This window comes from Oncorhynchus gorbuscha, linkage group LG04 (assembly GCF_021184085.1).
Source record: "Oncorhynchus gorbuscha isolate QuinsamMale2020 ecotype Even-year linkage group LG04, OgorEven_v1.0, whole genome shotgun sequence".
Lineage (NCBI taxonomy): Eukaryota > Metazoa > Chordata > Actinopteri > Salmoniformes > Salmonidae > Oncorhynchus > Oncorhynchus gorbuscha.
In genome coordinates this window covers 71,957,528-71,971,372 of record NC_060176.1, presented here as the reverse complement: position 1 = coordinate 71,971,372, position 13,845 = coordinate 71,957,528, and positions in this window count along the sequence as shown.

The window sequence follows — 13,845 nt, the reverse complement described above, 5'->3', positions numbered from 1 at the left end:
TCGAGACAACGAGGAGAAGGGGCTGAGGTTTTGAGAAGAGAAGGCTATAGCTTAATTTCCTTTGAGAAGTTTATAGGGATGTTTGTGATTGTCAGTGGCAAATGTTGTCATTAAGGCCAAATTCAATTGTGTTTTGAGTCAGAGAAGAGTTAACCTGTTGCTTATGGACACTTAAAACTCTAGGTGCTGGCCGAAAAACTCCACAGTGGTCCAAACATAACGTCACCAGCATGCGTGCGCCAACTAATTCATTCCGTAATCCCTTCAAAAATGTTTACAAACAGAGTGACGTCAAGTCATCGGGAGATCTAGCCTACACCAACCAAATGAATGTAACTAATATGGTAATGTATTATTCTGAAATGTTTTAATGGACATCCCCACGGTGTAATATGTCAACATATGGGAGGCCAGCAAGGCCGGGCTTACCTGATAACACCCTGGCTTTTCACTAATATTTACGGCTTCTCTTTCTAATACACACCAGATGGTTTGTAACTGTGCCACCGCAGCCAGTGAGCTCCTCAATTTCACTCAGCTGCATTTTGTTGCAATTATACTTCATGCTGAGACCAAATTCATTGGTCACCTATATTTGCAGCATGTCTATGTAAATATAATTTTGATCACAACTAATGTTTCACTTCATCGTCAGGATTTTCACATTACCTTTATGAAGTAAATTTTTCGAATCGATTTTTTTGTTGTTGCTTAAATGCATATGTAGCCTATAGGCCTGGTACCCACGTTCAATGCATGGTGTATTAAAAATAAGAAAATACATAGCACTTCTTGAAGCTTTACCAAACTGGGTTGATAGTCCGCTCACTGCACGTTTCAGCCAATCACTCAATCAATCACAATGCTTATGAAGCAATTGATATTTTATCTAACTAGTCTCTATTTGTAGGCCTATATGCTACGTCTTCAAAATATTAAACTGGCCAGACGTAAAACAATATGTATTTATAGGCTATATGCCTATGCAATCGATATACACTCATTTGGGGAAAGAAAGGCCAGTTAGTCTCCTAGCTGAGTTTGAGTCGATTTGTTTCATTTCTGCTATGTTTATGAACAAACGAATAGGTCTATGTCTGAGCTATAATAGCCGTAATAACAGCCATTCTGGAGACGTTCCAACGTTATGTAGACCATGAATACATGAAAATGTTACGTCTGTTTTCTTGCTGTGAAGCGTGCCATAATATTTTTATGATCCAGGACTGTATTTGTGTTACACAAGCTCTTTAGTATTTATTTATGTAGTTGTTTATTTTGTTGCAATTTAGCCGTTATTTACCTAGCTGGCGCATGGGCTATGTTCTTGATAGACTGAAACGTTTCATAAAGGGCTTAAAAAAATCTATGCCATTGGTCAGAGGTATTGACAGTGGCAGGGCTTCCCCAAGGTTGGTGCATTCTCTCTCTCTCTCTCTCTCTCTCTCTCTCTCTCTCTCTCTCTCTCTCTCTCTCTCTCTCTCTCTCTCTCTCTCTCTCTCTCTCTCTCTCTCTCTCTCTCTCTCTCTCTCTCTCTCTCTCTCTCTCTCTCTCTCTCTCTCTCTCTCTCTCTCCAGCCTAGAGGAAAGGCAGACTGTTGATAAATACACGTCTTTTTTCGATCTTACTCAGCATCACCCATCAATATGTATGTCTCTGCTGTAGCATTGGTCTAAGCGAAGATAAGCTGCCAATAGCGATGTAACCACTGTAAAGTCGAGCGAGGATGAAACGCGAGACTGTCTTCACGTTAGACAATGACTAACATTTCTAATAGTGTCCATTATTATCCATTCTAATAGTGTCCATTATTACCTATATATTGCCTATATAGGCAGACATCACTTTTGAGATAGGCTGTACATGCATAAGTAGACTTATCTTTTGAAATGTCCAAAATATATTCTCTTTTAATAACGTATTGTGCTTTGATGATTGTAAAGCATTCGAGAAAACGTTTTGCTGCTCGCCTAAAGCGCTTGGACTGCTCCTCTCGCTATAGCTAGCTGCTAACACTTTGTGGCCTAGGCTACATACCTCCACTGTGATTACAGAAGTGCCTCCTCCTCTACTTGCTAGAGAAGCAAAGCTCTAATCTACCATCTGTGTAGCCTTAAACCCGCGTGATAGGCTATAGTCAAATTGTGTGCGCGCGCTCAGGTCTGTGCTAAGAAAAGGTGGGGCTCGGTCTGTGGGAGGGAGGGAGAGGGAGGAGTGTAAAGGGAAGGGTTAACGGAGTGGCCTTTCCTCGCTGACTGACTCGACCCCTCTCTCTTCAAAGGCCATGCAGAAATAAACGCATCTTATCTGAATGGCGAATTGGTTGGTGATATTTCAAAGTGCGAAATTCAGAAATTGGAAGGTCTATTTTCTCTGCAATTTTGAATTCAAGGTGGTTCGAACCATCCGATATTGGTGGGTATTCAATTATTCCATCCACACACGCGCATTCTCAACTAGTGTGGTATTTGTCCATGACTACCCACCCTCCTTCTCAGTGGTGGAAACAGTACCCAATTATCACACTTGAGTAAAAGTAAAGAATTTACTCAAGTAAAATTGAAAGTCACCCAGTAAAATATTATTTGAAGTCTAAAAGTCTTAAAGTATTGGGTTTTAAATATACTTAAGTAACAAAAGTAAAAGTGTAAATAATTTCAAATTCCTTATATTAAGCAAACCAGACGGCACAATTTGTGTTTTTTAAATTGATTTATGGATAGCCAGGGACACACTCCAACACTCAGGCATATTTTACAAACGAGGCATTTGTGTTTAGTGAGTCCGTCACATCAGAGGCAGTAGAGATGTCCAGGGAAGTTTTCTTGATAAGAGTGTAAATTGGACCACTGCCCTGTCCTGCTAAGCATTCAAAATGTAGCGAGTAAAAAGTACATTATTTCTTTCAGAATCTAGTGAAGTAAACGTTTAAAAAAAAAAAAATGTTAAGTACGGATTCCGTAAAATACGACTTAAGTAGTACTTTAAAGTATGTTTACTTAAGTACTATACACCACTACTCCTTCTCCTTCCATGCAGTCCCCCACGTCCAAATGATTTGCATTCGTTGATGATATCAGTGAAATATAGCTGGCATCCTAGATGAGGCAGGGTGGGGGAAGGAGGCTTATTTGGATAAAACTGGACGGAGAGTGGACACGGCCCGAAAGGTCAGCCGCCCATTCATGTCAAGGTGGCAGGGGGTGGCTGGGAGGCTTATTTGAAAGAGTATTTGAGGCAGGGGAATAAAAAGGAGTTGACCACAAAGCTCGTCATACTTCAAATACGCCCCGTCACATCTTCACTCTTTCCACTGCACGCATACGCGCCAAAAGGGGGGCTATCTCGTTTACCACAGAGCAGTCGACAGAAAATAGAGATGTGCCTGAAAATAATCAATACAGGGGTTCGAGCACGACATGGAACAGGACACTTTATCCTGAAAAAGAATAGCATAACATGTTAAGTGTTTAAAAAAAACTATAGCCTATATATTAATGACGAGTAGCCTACGACCACATTTGACAAAAATGCCTTCTCTTTGGAGAGACCATGTCTACAACAGGTTCATCGCATTTATAAATTGATTAGCAGGAGATTCAGGAATCTGGTTAGCCTACGCATCATATTTGATTAATTTTACGAGGATAACATTGGACTCTTTAGGTAATTGTTCACATAATAAATCAGCATTACTAGATTGACTGCATAGCATAGCCATAAGGGATATATCTGAGTTTTATATGAAATTACTTGACACTGCTCTGGATTATTTTGATGAGAAGATGCCCTACACACACGCGCGCACACACACACACCTGCAATGAGAACCATGATAAGTGTGTCTGTCATAAAAGCACAGTCACAAAAAAAGAGTAGCATATGCGCAAATGTTTTATCATTAATATCGATGTGTAGCACCCTATATGCATGAAACCAAAACCCATATATATATTTCGTACACCTTACTTTTAATCTAGAATGTTATTTTTTAAGTCCCTTGCAATTTGACATTAGCGCACGCGGCTCAATGAAAATGGTGACGTATTGCGGTTTGCGTTGAAGAAAGCAATAGCATCCGATTGTGCTATGTCTCCCTCTGAAAGCATATTGGTGCATATGTTCTCATCTAACGTCGACTCATTACAATTAATACAATTACTAATATTCCACTTGGACATCAGGATATATTGAAAGCATTAGAGAAAATTATTATTACAAATATTCTGATATTAATATTCTAGCATTCATAATAGGCCTATTTCTAATTATGTTAAATGTCCTTCCCAAATCAGAAAGGTCTTCTGTCTCTGTAGGCAGTGGCATGCACAGAAGGCTAGAGGCGTATATGGGTTGGTTATGAATTGAACTAAGACGCTGTAGTATTTGTCTTCATTTTAGATTAGGACTATACGCTTCGACTGCAATACTAATCATGGTTATTAGGCTATATAGTCTTATGATTATTAAGACAATCTCAATTAAGGTGGTTATGACGATGACTACTTGCTAAATGTTATTGCTACCACTATCATTGTTAGCAGTGGTACACAGAGGCGTTAGTGATAGTGTTAGGATACAGGATATGATCTTGGATTCGTCATATTTGTTGGTGTTTGAAGTAATGGCAGTGGAGATGAGGAGGACAAGGAATAGTGAGGGTGAAGAGTGGTAACGTGGGAGCCTATATGATGACTTGAGAGCGTGGTCATTAACACCGGTGCTGTGGTGTAGCCTAGCTTACTCATGCTGTCAGTGGCTTGGAGAGAGCGCATGACAGACAGCACAGCTCACTAGCCCTCCTTATCCCACAACCTACATTTGAGACCTTTCAATTGATTCGAAACCACACCCGACAGAAGATGTGTTGTGTGCTTGTGTGGTACACACAGTGAAGTAAAACACCGTTACGGGACGAGCGGATGATAGTAGGCCTATCGATTTTGTCAAGTTGATATTCGCCAGATCTCCGTCAGCCAGTTTGACATTAGAAGTTTCTAGACATATAGCTTGAACACTGATGACATGATCAGTTTATTTAGCATCTTGACCCTTCAAGGTTAATTAAAATGAGATAATTTTTAAAACGCACATTGCTTCGTTTTCATTAATTGATTATTTGACTACTATTTCAGGGTGGTTTATTTATGGAAAGCATCAATCGTGAACAAAGAGCAGTCTACTGCTGAATGAAGAAAGTGCAGGGTGTAGAAAGTTTGTCTGAATACCTTGGTGGCGCTCCTAAGCGGCTTTGTTATGGTGCTCTCGTGCTTCAGTGCAGTGCATGGAGGCTGCCTCGCGCTGTTTGTTTCTACTTTTGTTTGCTAGATGGCGCTCTGCGTACTGGGACCCTCAGACCGAGGAACAGCACAAAACCCCCTCTATCCACGCTCAGCCTTAACCACCCCACTCGTCTGCAGCCATATCACTATACTTTCCGCGACTGTAAATGCTCCTAATTTAATTTCGTTGGTGTGTGTAAATGAGACAAAGTTTTTTAATGGTTTTATGTTTCAGATGGGTTTTGCATTTTGATAAAATCCGATTGATTAAACACATAAACCAAATTAGAGTACTAATGCATGTTTTTTAAATATAAACTGATAATAAGATATTTGTTTTGATTATTGTGCATTGCTTATAAGCTTAGGTATTCTAATAACTCATTACGTTTCATTTAATTGTATTTTAGGTGAAGTTTCCATAAATTGTATATTACATAAGCATACTCCGAATTCGAATCCTCCAAAATGAATAGTAGGCTCAACATTGTTCAAAATTAAATTTGATTTTAATTCATTCAAACAACTGAAATGTGGATACAGTGATAAACTGCTGTTAACGAGCATGTTTGTAACATATATATAAATATTGTAATATAATTTAGAACATTATATTTTTTTCAACACTGATTTAAAAACAAGGCTAATTCCATGAGATACAGCTATTTAAATACATTTTGTCAGTCTATATATTCTACGCAATAGCGGAATAGCCTATCGATTTTTTACGTAGTCAAGACAATACAATACTTTTAAGAAGATATAAATATGCCCTTGTTTAATAGGCCTTTGCAGTTGAGGGAAAACGTGCATTGTTTGCAGTGAGTGGCCCAGTCTCTGTCAAGATATACTCCTGCAGTTACAAATTCACTAAATAGCGTCTTGTCCATGTCTGACGTTGATGAATGTGCTGGAGACATAGAGAACTCTTTACAGCTGTCTTAAAAGCGCGAGCCCAGACCCAGGCACTTGCGATCAGGTGCAGAGGCCGCAACCGCGCTACATTATAAAATAAACAGGTTACAGAGACTCATGGGACAGGAATATGTCATGTTATGAATAAATACTGCCCATATCTAATGTTTTAACAGGCTTTCATTGCAATAGTGACTGGTACAGTAAGGGAGAATGCGTTTTGTGTGCAGTTTCAAACCGCTCATTTGTTTAGATGTATTTCTAGATTCTGTTGGTTTGGATATTAATACAATGCTGTTACAAAATACTTGTTCAATGGACTGTGTTGATTATGCCATTGAAATATTAGGCACTAGAATTAGTCTAGTCTAGTCATGGGCTATAGGGTGAGGCTATAACGTGCACAGTGCAGGCGTGACAAAGACTGGTGGAATGGTGGTCGTTATTGTGAAAGTAATCTTTTAGCAGGTGAGATGTTGAGATGTTTTCTCCGCTAGTTCACGTCAACCCCTGTTCGATCCTGGGTGCATGGTATCTCACAGCAGGTGAGCGTGTTCATAGTCCATCCACCTGGACTAAAAGAGCTGCATCAAAGAGTCACTGCTAGCACTGCTCGCTTTCATTCCTCACAATCAAGAGGGCGTAGCCGCAAGCACTAAGAACGATAACTATTCTACAATATAGGTGTATTTACATTAGTAGCATACGCTTGGTCAACACATTCAAGTCTACATTAAGAAATAACTAATTTAAATGAATTTTTCTTGAATGGCCATGAAGTCATCCTCCGTTTGAGTGTTAAAATAAGGCTCTCTGTATTTGTTTTTCACGATTTAACAAGCCATCATCTCATATATGCATATTAAAATGAAATGACGCACAGATCCCGCAGACAAAGGGTGGGTGCCAGTTCAGTTAAGATGGAATAATGCATATAAGACAAAGCGTGTAATGACCTCGCCGAAATTGATCACATAATATCCCATTCGTTCTCATCTAACATACGTACGTTTTTATTCACTTTTTATTGTTTCTTTATTTCATAAGGTAAACCCCAAAACTCAGAAGTGCTTTCAATTTTTATTTATAAATGTTTTCATTTGGTCAAAGTGATTATGAATATTAGGTTCTTAGACCTCCCAGCCAAGACGTTCTTTCATTACTCTTTCACACGCATTTTTAAGCTGGCATGGGTGGATTTGAGAGTATAGGAGCAGTCATTTGGACCATTTTCCACGAATAAAACAGTAGAAAAAAAACATATTTCACCGTCACAGTGGGATTTTAACGAATTAAATTATCGCACTGCTAGCATGTGCTAAAAGGTGGGATTGAAGAGCGAGTACAAAGCTGCCCGCGCGCCTGATTGGTATAACTTGCTGTCAGGATATTTAGCAGTGTTCTGATATGGACGGTGGCTTCAGAGGCTCATCTCGTGGGGTTTTAATTAACAAGCTGTCTCAAAGCTGTAGAGCTCCATCAAATAGCTTCTCTCGCCCCACCAGCAAATCCGCTATCAGCCAGCGCCTTCGTTTCCGATTCCAACTTTAGAAATGAGCCAATCCGGCTCTCAACTCAACTTTTTCTCACAACACGTGCGCATGACATGGGTGTGGCGGGTTTCAATGTTTTTCTGTATCTATCTATCTATCTATCTATCTATCTATCTATCTATCTATCTATCTATCTATCTATCTATCTATCTATCTATCTATCTATCTATCTATCTATCTATCTATCTATCTATCTATCTATCTATCTATCTATCTATCTATCTATCTATCTATGCACACATGTGCATGATGTGTGTATGAATGTACATACATACTTCAATTGACTTATATTTGGCTAAAGGCAGGTGTTTATCCATAAAAACATGTCTATAATTGACCGATTAACTTCAGGAGATATGAAACTATACTGAACGTAATTTGTATGCATGACATTTATACTTTTCAATACGATCCCACCATACTCGATGGGGGTATGTTAGAAATTATATGATTAGTCCATTTACAATTAGAAATGGTATATGTATTGCTTGTATTCAGGCACGGTACACCTTTAGGGACAGAGCATCAGTAAAGTAGTGTATCTTATCAGTAGATAGTGCCAGACTGACAGTCATGGAGAGAGAGATATCATGATGGGAGGGAGCTGTGAGATCAGTGTTGAGGGAAAAAAAGAACCCGTTCTCTCTCCAATCTTTGTCGTGCAAACTTGGTGTTGGTCTCCGACCGTGGCCCAGGCGGGGGTAATTTGATAGCAAGGCAAGGTCAGGAAAGAGCGCTGTCCATGGTGCTATTCGAGGGTAGCTGGATGCCATCATCAAATTAGACAGGACAAGTTTCAAATCGATGCCACCGTGAGCGTCTGGAGACCGCCAACAGTTTGAGTTAAATTCTTAACAAGTATCCCCTGACAGGTCAACGTATTGGTACAAACACACCTGATAGCTTATACAGTAGGCTAGTACATCAGCATTGGGTTCGTTAGATATCAACCTATTTAAGGTCCAATGTTAATTGTAGTGAGGTGGGGTGTGTTCTGGTTTCTTTTTATTCATTCACAATATTTCAAAATGATTGTTTAGTGTGATATTGTAACGGACATAAATGCCAACCACAATATATATATATATATATATATATATATATATATATATATATATATATATATATATATATATATATATATATATATATATATATATATATATATATATATATATATATATATATATATATATATATATATAAAGTTGATGATATCGAAATCGAAGGTAAGGGGAACTTTGTATGTTGACATTGCACGGAGATATAATTTATTAAGCAAACGTAATAGCAACTGAACAAGCTGATGAAGGTATGTAAAAAGTACCCCGAAGAAGGCACTGCGTTGCCGAAACGTTGACAGTTCTATTTACTCATTACATTGTTGGGAGCATATATAGAGTGTGCGACTTTCTTTCTTTCTCTTTAAAAATATTTAAAGTGTAAGGTTTGAACAAGGTATGTTCTGTGAATGCTACAGGACTCTTTTTTAAAAAGTAATATAGTCTTACTCCATCCATATTCAGATGAAACACGTTTTAATATAAACAGCACATTATAGTGTTTTATATGCTTTAATTGCAAGACTATAGTTTTCACAAATTAATCTACACAGCATTTTTTGCAATCATCCAAATAACACTGATTGAATATTTACAAAGATAATTAACAAAGACTGTGTATCAAAATACAATGCAGGCCTATATTCCAAGCTTACGTTTTATTGTAGGCTACTAAATGTATACATTTTCAATAGCCATATACCAAAGCACATGGTAACCACCCTAAATAGCCTACCTACATGGCGACAATTATTTGATTACCAAAAGGAATATAAACGAATGCAATCAACTTCACTAAACATTCTAAGTATTTATGTTGTTTAATAATAGTGCACAGAGTAAACGAATATGTTCTTCTGCATAATTTAGGCTATTTGAATGTATTTTTGAATTGCTCAATAAGGTTGAGCTGAGAAGGTATCTCAGGTAGGGCAGGTGTCGATGGGAGGAGGAAGACTGATATATTTGCTTTAGGGATAAACAGTAGTCTAAGAAAGTGCAGTTGGTTGCTCTGTTTTTGACTTCACAGACCGAAGCATCCCAACCACCAGATCTCAAATACACACTCCTTTCAGGCGTTTCTGCCGCCATCACCACTCACCCCCTCTCCTGACAAATATCAGGCATACTTCCCTATTTCGTCAAAAATCCGCTTTTCATCCTTCCTGCTGCTGCTGACTCAGGTAGCAAACACAATAACGATTTGAGCGCTCAGAGAGAGAGACGCTTGTCAGACAGGGAGAGAAGAGATACGTCCTATTCCATTTGAATGGCTGATAAAGAAATGAAATAGGACGGAACAAAGTAGACCCATCGAAAAGGGAGAAAGGGAGCCGCATCAAAGAGAGCGCGGGAAGGTGCCGTTAATAGCGCGAGCTGTAATAAGTAGGCTACCAATGAGTTTCCAATTGGGCCCAAATTAACCAAGGGTCTAGAAACCATGAAATGTACATACAAAACACACCTGCCAATCTGTGCCCCCCCCCTCTCTCCACCTTACTGCCTGTCAGGGTGTTTCAAAACGAGCGGCCATCTCTGCGGCCTATCTAATCTGAGTTCATTGGATGGCAATAACTTAATTTAGAGCTTCATCTTTTGGGGCGTCCGTAATGAGGATGCACGTTGGAGCCGATGAGGACTGCTCGACAGTAATAACTCGTCTCTTACACTGGGGGGATGAAAGGCCAACCTACCACGCAGCCTACGGGTGTGTTGAGCCTCGGCTCGAAGGGCCGCGTTCAGCTCATGAAACTCGTTTATAATGTGTGATTTAATATCACGTTGCGCTCTCTTTTTTAACATATCAAGCCAAAAGTGATGAACACCGGGTTCCGGAGTGTTAGAGTATGGGCCTTCGTCTGTCTCCCGCATTGATCTCACTTCCCCCCTCCGATCGCCATCGATTTGAGACTCGAGGTCTTTGTGGGCTCGAGAAACTACCTGAAAATAGGTTGTGTTCGGAGGGGGAAGCCAATTGTTTGGCCCATGTTCATATAAACAATCAGTATACGCTAGCATCATCTTCTATGGTTAAATGATTGTTGTTATGAAGTTGGGAAACACTTGATTTTCCCTTTATATCATCCCACAAAGAGAGAGAAGTTGCTGCACACGTTTTGATTGGACTTCCTCATAGCCCACAATAAAACATTCAAACATTCAGATAGGCAATAAGCCCCACCCTGCTTGCTAGAGGTTTTAAATAACAACAGAAAAAGCCTGAATGCACAAACCCGTGAAATAACAGCAACAGCTTTTTCACCAGTGTCATTGTCAATTTTTAAATGGTATTTAAGTCCAATCAAACTTGACATATAATTCCCTTAAATCATATAAAACTAAATAACCTTTCAATTTTCGTTCCATATATCATTATCACTGTATTGTTATTGTTGATTATCATAGGCAGTCATTCGTATTATTATTTGAAATGCGTGAGAGCGTCTACTAAACAACTACAACGTAAATGTATTGCAAATGTGTTTTCATGTTACAACTATACTAAAACTAACTGGAAATCATTTGTGTTGTGATAGTTATCCATTCAACAAAACTCTGTTAACTAACAATTATGTAGATAACGACTTAAATGGCACAGTTTCCTCAATAAGTTAACAATAATTATCAACGAAAAGGCCAGTGCAGAGTTGAACAAAATAGCCTTATTTTGCTTAAGGCTAAAGGCAGGTGTTTATCCATAAAAACATGTCTATAATTGACCGATTAACTTCAGGAGATATGAAACTATACTGAACTATGAAACTCTTCCATGTTTTTCAGTGAAACTACATCTGGGCCTTACTTGCATATCTAACGAAATTGCATTTAAAATATACAAATATACAAACTCATTCAATATTATAATATACCTAATGTTTTAAGCTATTTAATAATGATTAATGTTTCAATGTTATTTATTGTTCCATTTTGGATGAGACTTTTAGCCTGTAAAACCTAGCCAGTCTGATTCGTGCATATTGCAGTTTACAATTTTTTTATCACGTTTAAATAATTAGTCCTCTGTTAGATCAAACTAGGTACCGTGCCTTCAGAAACTATTCACACCCCTTGACTTTGACCACATTTTGTTGTGTTACAAGGTGGGATTAAAATCGATGTAATTATTTTTTGTTGTTGTCAATGATCTATACAAAATACTCTGTAATATCAAAGTGGAAGAAACATTCTATCATTTGTAAAAATACAAATAATAATAATAATGAAAAATAAAACACAAATATATCTTGGTTACATATGTATTCAACCCCCTGGGTAAATACATGGTAGAATCCCTTTTGCAAGGATTACAGCTCTGAGTCTTTCTGGATAAGTCTCTAAAAGCTTTGCACTCCTGGATTGTACAATATTGGCACATTCTTCACGCTCTGTTAAATTGGTTGTTGATCATTGTTACACTCTTTAAAAAAAGGTGCTGTGGAGAACCTAAAATGGTTCTTCGGCTGTCCCCATGGGAGAACCCTTTGAAGAACAATATTTGGTTCCAGGTAGAACCCTATTTGGTTCCATGTAAAACCCTTTGCACAGAGGGTTCTACATGGGACCCATAAGAGTTCTACCTGGAACCAAAAAGGGTTCTAAACTGGAAACAAAAGGGTTATCCTATGGGGACACAACCGAAGAACCATTTTGGAACCCTTTTACTCTAAGAGTGTAGACAGCTATATTCAAGTCTTGCCATAGATTTTCAAGCTGATTTAAGTCAAAAGGACACACAGAAACATCCAATGTCATCTTGGTAAGTAACTCCAGTGTATATTTGGCCTTGTGTTTTAGGTGAGTGTCCTGCTGAAAGCTGAATTTGTCTCCCATTGTCTGTTGGAAAGCAGACTGAACCAGGTTTTCCTCTAGGATTTTGCCTGTGCTTAGATCTATTCCATTCTTTTTATCCTGAAAAACTCTGTAGTCCTTGCCGATGACAAGCACATCCATAACATGATGCAGCCACCACTATGCTTGACAATATGGAGAGTGGTACTCAGTAACGTGTTGTATTGGATTTGTATTGGATTTGTATTGGATTTGCCCCAAATATAATATATATATATATATATATATATATATATATATATATATATATATATTTTATAACACTTTGGATTCAGGACAAAAAGTGAATTGCTTTGTCACATTTTTTGCAGTATTACTTTAGTGCCTTTTTTTGCAAATAGGATGCAAAAACATAATTCCACTTTGACACGATGGGGTATTGTGTGTAGGCCAGTGACACAAAATCTAAATGTAATCCATTTCAAATGTGGGCTGTTACACAACGAAACGTCACTGTATACCTTTCAGACAACATAGTTAAATGGTAACTGCCCATCATCGAATGTGCAATCATAAAATGAACTATTAAGTTGTATAGTAATATGTAAGATAAGATGTAATATATTGTCCATTAACATACAGAGAATGTAAATGTGTTTATGCACAACCCAACCATTGCACCATTCATTTCCACCACCATCTCTTGTTGACTGCCATGCTTTTTGACTGGCATTGAGTTTTCCAACTTAGAATTGTGGGATGTGAATGTAGTGTTCCAGGTCAGCTGGTTGTGAAATATTTCAGTTCTTTTTTTGATAGAGTAAAGTTGGACGAAGGACCCAAATCCCTTGTATATGCTCGTCATGTGTTCCTTATTTGAATTTCAATGCAAATGTTGTAGTTGAAATGGGTTGTGAAAAAACAACTGTTAGACTGCATTTCCACATGATTTAACAGAACGTTAAAATCACAATTCATAACCTAGGAATATCCCAAATTACAGACCCCACTTCAAACATTCACATTGTCAATCATTCATCACATCGAAATGGCCAATTTCCTCCAACAGGCAGTCGGTGGGCTCTTAATAAGCACTACGCTAATTTACTCTTTCTTTACTTGATCTCTACTCGAATAATACACAGTGTCGTCACTAAAGTGTTAGAAAGTATAATGTTAAAATTCGGAGCCCATTCTTCAAATGTATTCCATTTCAGAGGCGGGCTTTTACTAGCGGAGTCTGTG